The sequence below is a fragment of the Rhagoletis pomonella genome, unplaced genomic scaffold (assembly GCF_013731165.1).
Source record: "Rhagoletis pomonella isolate Grant_MI unplaced genomic scaffold, Rhpom_1.0 Rhpom_scaffold_02836, whole genome shotgun sequence".
NCBI classification, from domain to species: domain Eukaryota; kingdom Metazoa; phylum Arthropoda; class Insecta; order Diptera; family Tephritidae; genus Rhagoletis; species Rhagoletis pomonella.
The window spans coordinates 12727-21379 of record NW_023461389.1 but is presented as its reverse complement, the minus strand read 5'-3'; the positions used below and the strand labels follow the sequence as shown (position 1 = coordinate 21379).

General features: G+C 37.2%; 2 pseudogenes; both read left to right on the top strand.

Moving 5' to 3' along the window:
* The first annotated feature begins 890 nt into the window (after positions 1 to 890).
* On the top strand, positions 891 to 3614 carry LOC118753773 (annotated as a pseudogene).
* Positions 3615 to 3735: 121 nt separating this feature from the next.
* LOC118753774 lies at positions 3736 to 8139 on the top strand (annotated as a pseudogene).
* The last annotated feature ends 514 nt before the right edge of the window (positions 8140 to 8653 follow it).

Below are 8653 nucleotides of genomic sequence, written 5' to 3'. Positions count from 1 at the left end.
CTGTGCAACTTCGGCTCTTGAACCGCAGCTATAAATATTCCATGCCTCCCCATGAAGACGGTTATCTCCTCGGTCTTGCTCTGAAGCGAGGGACGTGTGTTTCCTAACCACTAAAGGCTGCGTGCGCTCCTTGCGGGGGTGCCGCCCTGTAGTGGTAGTGGGTGGCGCCGCAAATGGAGCTTGCGCCCGTGCAGCGCAACACGGGCCCTCGTAGTCCCTTGTCCAATCTCGCGGCATGTGGGTAGTGGTGCGGTTGTGTCTGTTGTGTGGTCTGTCGTGGTCTCTCGTGGTTCGGTCTATTGTGTTGTGTTGTGGTGCTGTGGTCTTTTGTGTTGAGATGCTCAGGCGGACTAGGGCAGCAGGAGGTCACAAATTAAGTGGTCTACGGTCGATGTGTCCGTAGATCTGAGCAGACGCTAAGTTGAATCCACCCGTTGCAAGCATTGAACTTGACTGAGGTGAAGTTGTGGCGTAGTCGTCTCTGGCATACACAGCAGGACTCATTTATTGGCCAAATCCGCTTGTTAAGGAACCAAAAGCAATGGCCTCTTTTGTCCCGTCGGGTATACGTAACCGGAATGTTTCAGAGCAATATCTGGCCAAGAACTATCACGCCAGCTGGTTCCCCTAAAAGTCGAATTTTAAAATTTTATAATTTTTTGCGATCGTCTTTTATATTTTAACGCTCATGTTATACCATAAAATTATGGTTACATAACTTCAGTTCCGAGAAGTGAAATTATTGAATCCCATAAAAGCGTTCGGAAATGTATCACACAAGAAAAATCGAAAAACTGAAATTTATTATTTTGGGTCAGCCTGTGCCATATTTTTACGAAGCAGAGGGAAAAGACAGAAAAAGATAAAAAAAAAAACAAAAGTGTCATCAAACAATTAAAAGGTTTTTTGCTGCAGCCCACATTTTTTAATTTATTTCATTCCACTAAACCTGCGAATTTTACTTAAATAAAGTGAAGATACTTTGTCCATGTAAAAGAGTATGTTCCTTACTAGTGAAATGCGTTTAAAGTCCTCTCCTTGATAGCTCCTATTACGTGAATTTACAACGTGTGATGTGTGATGTCGGCAATTGTCTGCTCCCTAATTAACAAATTTAATTAAGCGATAATTAAAGTATTGGTGTGAGGCACAGAAAAAGCATAGTGAAGCAAGCGATCGAAACTAAAGTTGCGTCAACTTATCAAAAGCGAAAATAAAAATTGATTTCAACGCTCAGAAAATGATGGACGAACAGTTAATTGATGAAGTTGGGCAGCATGGAGTTATATATAATCGTCAAAAATATTACCTTAACGGTAGTAATGGACCAGGTGGAGGCGGGGGGAAGTATGAAACAAAAGATGAGGCATGGCAAACTATTGCAATTAAATTGCGTACAGATGGTAAGTGCAATTGATTTTCTATTCGAATTCATTCACTCCAAAGTTTTACTATTCTCTGTAGTTGAGACTTGCAAGAAACGGTGGAAATACTTGCGGGAACGTTATGTATCACAACGCAAGCAAGGCGACCCGCCGGTATATGAGCATCTTTCTCGTCCCTATCTTGAGAAGATGAAATTCCTTGATCAGCACATACAGCCCCGGAAATCATACCGAAATGTGCCAAGTTTTCTCACATCCCCCCCACTCGGTGAACAGTTCCAACTACAGTGAATTCAATATGGACTCAAAGTCAAATGGGTCTATGAAGAACATGGGTCATTTCGGCAGCTCGGCTGTCTCACAACATCATTACCACCAACCAGATCATCAGCACCCTATTTCTGCACTGAGCTCTGCTGCTGTAAATGCGTCAACAACAGAGAATGGAAATGGACAGGTAAAAATTGAAGCCGATCAAATGTTTCGCGATTTTGCCGCTGCTGTGGCCTCACAACAGCTCCAACAAATATCACACACGCAGCTACAACATCATCAAGCTGCTGCAGTGGCGGCCGCTATGGCCGATTCCTCTCAAAACTATAATGAACACTATCGAGAAGGAAACAGCTTGAGTGGTAATGGTGTAACTCACAATGGTAATGGCAGCGGTATGGGCATATCGTCATCATCATCTTCAATGAAATCACCATTATCATCTCCTTTAGATGGCGTCAACAGCAACAATCATAGTGGCACAAGTAAATGCATTCCAGTGTCTTTCCAAAATCCTTAATAATCCGTTATTTTCTCATCTTTAAGGTCACAACCCAAGTGGCGCGCAGCAGGCAGTAGCCCACTCATCGTCCTCCAATCAAATGGCTACCAATTCATATGGCGACACCAATAACGATGAACTAGATTCATCAACTGGCAGTAATCATCATACGAAAAAGCCACGTGTGCAGCTAAATTCAAATGTCGCCGGTATGTCACATAACAGCAATCATGCTCAGCAACCATACTCTGGTTCACAAAATACTTCAAATTCCACTAACGCACACTTCGCTGACGATACCGATGATGATTCAGATGATAATAGTAGTAGTTTATTACAACCACAAACAATATTAAATGATAATCAGAATAACCATTACGATAATGCGGCTTCGACTTCCTCAGCGGCGGCCATGCAACGCAGTTCTGGTTCGACAAACAGTGGCCAACAACAACAACAAGGCATGTTTCCCGCAAATGCCGACTTCCTCTTTCAGCTTTATCAGCAACTGCCTCACCAACAGCAAAACCTAACTACACCTCAGCAACAACAGAATTTCAATAAGTTTCAAACGCCACAAAACCCCACACCGGCGCGTAGTTCCGAGCATCTATTGGGTGAATTGGTAACAACGGAACTATTAAAAATGTCAAAGGACCGTCGCAAAAATGTTCAAAAACGTATTCTGGAAATACTATTCTTTGATGATTGAACAAAAATAAATATACACAACGGCATAAGCAAGTGTTAAGAATAAAGGTGCTCCTCGTGGCATCGAATAAGCAGGTGGCATCGCGGGAAGTGTATTCATTCCAGCTAGATTATAAGCCCAACTTCCAAGCGTATATATAAATTTTAGGTATATGGTTAAAGAATAGTTTAAGCATGTAGAACCCACCTAAATTATTTTTAATATTTTTATGTTTTTTTCGTGTTTTTATCATAATTTATAACCTTTAAAATAAACTCTTCTCTTCTACTCTAGTCAGTTCGTAAAGTTTGCCTTAAATGTCTTGCTTACATTTTCAAACAATTATATAGTCGCTAATTTCATTTCTGTACTTTAGATCTTTAGACATATGCACGCATGTATTTTTATATAACTATAAAAAAAAAAAACTATTTTAGTCAGTCAACAGTAAACCCATTTAAAATTAGTTAAGCTACATACATAAATATGTGTATGTATATTAAAAACTATCGACACCGCTTGAAGATATTAACAAAATAAAGTAAAGCAGAATATGCAAGCATTTCGTAGACATTTCTTACCGGGCTTGATAAAGGAGCTGGGAGTCGCCGTGGTCGAGTGGTTAGAAGTGTGCCCTGCCACTCGGTAGGCCCAAAGTTCAATCCATGGACTGACCATCCGTGTCGCCCTTCGGCAGGCAATGGCAAAGGGCCAATTATTTATATATAAGCGAAAATGATCATAAATTAATTTTATGAAATACCGAAACTGTTGGCAGCCCTAAAGGTAAAAGCTGAAAATTCAACGCCGTCACATTCGATTCCGTCGGCGCAAGCCTTTGCACGGCAAATCAGCTGGTTTCGCTTATTTGATTTTTGCTTTTCAACTAGTTTGTGTTATTTTAAGTGATAATTAGATGGGAAAAAGAAAGTGTATGGGATTCTACTCTCAATTTTAATAAAGAAATCGATTTTTAAAAAATTTTAATTGTACACATCTTTCTTTCATTATTGAATACACGATCAACGAAGAAAATGTTTTCACTCACGCGAAAATGGTCACAATTGCGGTCCAGTGTAAATGCAATCACATCAGCGAGCGCCACCAATAGTAGCAGCAGCAACAATGGCATCAGCAATGGAATCCATTATCATTGGGAAACAAAGCACAATACACAGAAATTAGCTTTGAAAGCGCCGCATGAGCACAAATTGTTGAAAAGATATGAACGGTAAGAGTAATTTGGTGTCTACATTTTTGTCTTGGGGATTATATAAAAATAAATTAGGGGTATTCTCTGAGTCTTGCAAAGCCCTTGCACCGTGCACGTATTGCACGGTTTGCAAAGCTGTCCCATACGAAAACCGGTTTTTACCGTGCAATCTGTGCACCATGCAAGGGCTTTGCAAGACTCAGAGAATACCCCTATTGTAAAACCTGCATGTCGGGGGAGGATACCAATTCTTATCAAAAATGTTGCATGCATATTTGTTTATTATATAAATATTCTATGATACAATGGTCTAGTTAAAGCGCCAATGCTTGAACATTTTTAAACGCGGCAGGATAAGTTACTTTCCTGCATAACGTACAATTCCAGGCCACTTAACAGTATTGACGCCATTTCTAAAGTTAGCTGGTAAATCACAAATTCCATTCGTAATTATTTGCATATGCATACATACACATAAGCATACATACTTAGTTAAGAAAAAGGCCGCGTAAGCATGCATAATGAAATTGATTGAACTTGCGGTTAAAAATTCATAAGAAACTGTTTCGTATAGAGTTGATACCCATCCTAGGATATAAATGTTTAATCTCCTAAGTTGACTATTTACCTACTATCTTCTTTGCATGGTAAACTGATGAAGAGTTTAGTAGTCCCACATAAATTTAAAATATGAATCGTGTGCCTATCAACACATAATCCACTCTTTAGATTCTATCGAAAAAAATATGGGTATTCATCTAAAAGCGTAAATGCCTCGTAACGCAAAAATCTCGTAAATAATCCGGTTTTGAATACAAAATTAAGTAAGTTTACAAGGTTTACTTGGTTACGAGATTACGCGTTTAGATGAATTGACCTAATATTTTCCCAATCTATGAAATCAGCAATGCAAAGTTTTTCAACGTATAAGTGGACTCTTAATACCTCAAAATAGGATGGTTCTTCGCATTCCGCTAAGAGTTCACTGCATTACATGCAAGTACTGCTCTTTACGGGTCGCTGACTTGCTTACATTATAATTTCATTGGCATACTTATTTCCATAGATTCTTGTATAATTATGTATGTGTACATGCATACATATACTCACTATTTACTAATGAGTGCTATAAATAGCTTACTAAGCGTGAGTATAATTTACATAGGTTTTTTTTACATACCCAACTATGGCATATAAATCTTGCATCTTAAAGCCAATTCAAAAAGATTCTTCGCATACCAACGACATGGAATGATTTTTATAGTGTCTCCGCTTTCAAAAATATATGATGCTTTTATCATATTCCCATTTTTGATTCTGCCTTAACTTTTCCTCTACAACCTAACTCGTACTTTAACTATGGACATTCATACATAAACCCATATGCACATATTGTCAACTGAAATGCAAATAGACGTAACAAATATATGCACTGAAAAGCAAAAAGGCATAACTTATAAAAAATCAAAATTCCCTTTTTGATTGATATGATTGGATTTCATCGAATTAAAAATACCTACATCATTTTATATAAAAAAAATTATTACTCACCACTTTTTTCATTTCAGTGACAATACCTTTATATGTATGTATGTATATACCTGTATCGAAACTCTTTCATGCTTGTTTGCATATTATGCAAGTATACGGCTAGGTTTTAAACAAATTTCATTACAATACAAATAAAAAATCAAACCCATGTAATAACAGTAAAAGTGATGTAACCGTTTACACATTTGGGCAAGGCTTAAATACATATTAAATACAAGAATGGTAATTTATTTAGTGCTTCTCAATTTGTCAGTAAATAAATTATGGTACACCAAAAATTATGTGTATTTTAGTACAAAAAAAAAATTGGTTTACTGGCAGATATTGGCTGAATGCATATACATAAATACAGATCATTCGATTTATGTAGGGAGTATTTATGTTGTTCACTTGCTACTGTAATGTATTGATATATTCATGCCTTTGTTTATTTTGCACTTTTTTCTCCTTTATAGCACTTTATCAACACTAACGAATCATTCAGTGCCAATAGCTGGACGTGTAACAATATCAAAGGAGGAAAGTCGTGACTTCATGGCCGTATTTCCAGGTTAGTAAAAAAATATAAAGCCTTTTTTTATCTGCCACACTTGCTATATTTTGTTTATTTCATACAATAAGTTTAAACGATCGCAGGCTTGGGTTCAAGAAAAGAGCAAATATTTGCATTTCTTTGTATTTAGTATAATAAGTTTATAGGCATTCGTATTTTAATGCAAATGTGTTTTCCTGATTTTAACTCAATTGGCTTACTATTTCAAAGAAACAGATGCATATTTAACTGTAAAAGCCCGCACATGGATTTCCACTGTTTATTATTCGTACTACGATGAAGCTGTTCAGTACTCGCGCTAAACTTTAAATAAAAATTCCTAATTATGGATTCTGCTTTTACAGATGTTGTGCGCGAGCTGTCCGAAGTAGCTAAAAGTTACAAAACACATGAAGCTGCGACCTGGTTCACAAAGGTATTACTAATAGTTACACTCGTATATACCTTACAGAAACAGTTAAAATTTGTTTCGTTTATTCCAGGCCCTAGAGTACAATGTGCCACTTGGCAAGAAGAACCGTGGTCTACTCACCGTTTTAACGTATAAAAAATTTAGTCAAACCCGATGACCTCACACCCGAAAATATAAAATTGGCGCAATATCTCGGCTGGTGTGTTGAAATGGTAGGTATTTCAGCTCGTATGTAATCACACTGCACACTTTGCTTTAATGCAATTTTTAATGCCATAATCGAACCACCTCGACTACTACATACCAATATTTATTTATTTGGTTTGATAGCTGCAATGTTTCTTCATCATTTCTGATGACATCATGGACAACAGCACTACGCGACGCGGCCAGTTGTGTTGGCACAAATTGGAGGAAGTTGGCTTAATTGCCATCAATGATGCGCTGATGATTGAGAATGGAATCTTTGAATTGCTACGTAAAAAATTCCGCCATTTAGCTTGTTATGTTGATCTGCTAGAACTTTTCCATCAAATAACTTTCATTACAACTTGTGGTCAATCTTTGGATTTGTTAAATGCCAATAAAAATGTCAGCACCTTCACTATGGACAAATACGACTCCATTGTTGCGAATAAAACTGCATATTATACTTTCTATTTGCCTGTAGCATTGGCTTTGCATTTGGCGGGGTGAGTGCAAAACATGTACATCCTTATTTTTTTCATTTCATAAAAAGCTTATTTTTTCGGCAGCGTTAAAGATCGCGAGATTTTCCGCCAATCCAAAACCATTCTTTTGGAAATGGGTCACTTATTTCAAGTGCAGGACGACTTTCTCGATTGTTTTGGAAATTCCGACATTACTGGTAAAATCGGCACAGATATACAGGACAACAAGTGTTCCTGGTTAGCGGTGGTTTGCATGCAGCGTGCTAGTGCCGAACAAAAAGCTATAATGGAGGAGTGCTATGGGAAAAATGGTGGGTGTGGGGCATTAAAAATGCAATTATCATATCTCTATTCAATGTAGGACTTTAAAACGAATTTCCATCCATTTCAGATCCAGAGAAAATCGCGCGTGTAAAGCAACTTTACGAAGAATTAGACATTGCCAGCTTATACGCCATATACGAGGAAGAAAAATACAATTTGATAAAAACGCACATTCAACAAAGCTCACTTGACATACCACATGAGATCTTCTTACAAATACTAAATAGAATTTATCAAAGGGACTCATAAGCAAGAATGCAGAAAATAGAATAATAATAGTGTCACGAATGCAGCTCATGTTTGACAGCTACGTCGTGAGGTCAAACAATTTACTATTTAAATTTTCAACACCGGAAGCGTTGTGTTGCAATATCCATTCGTTTACACTATGTTTAAACTTTGATGGACTCCGGTTGGTGAAATGTTCAGCCAACTTATTTAAGTTTTTATTAATGTAACGGCGTTTTTGTAAATGTCACAATGTTGTAAAAAATGATGTATATGTATATCTCCGATAGCCAAGATAACGATTTAAATATGTATGTATATACATAAATAAAGGAATTTCTAGTTTGTACTTTTAACCTATAGTAGTATTTCTAAAAAATTATTTCTAAAAAAATAAATATTGGAAAGCGCTATATGTATAAGGATATCGTCGCCTGGATAAAATACTGTCGTGTGTTACTTTCGGCAGGTTTTGGGAAAATCGCGATTGACGTATGGAATGCAATTTCTCAAAATGGCGGCGATAGATTTTCTCCAAAGTCTCGGAGAATGTTACCAGTTCACGAAATTGTTAAATTACTTTATTTTTATTTTTTATTGTTAAGTATTCATGAAATTATGAAGGATTTTTTTTTTTAGTCAAATTTTGATGTATGCCTACGGTGGCCATTCTTCCCGTTTTTGGCGAGACAGTACCGATTTTAAGGAAATCGTCCCGCAGAATATTTTTTAAAAGTCGGGACGTACAAGTGTCCCGATTTTTGATATTTGTACCGGTTAAGTGCCGAATTTCAGTGTTGTATTTATTGATTTAATTAGAGTTTCCTTGTACTCCGGCCCAAAAATAATT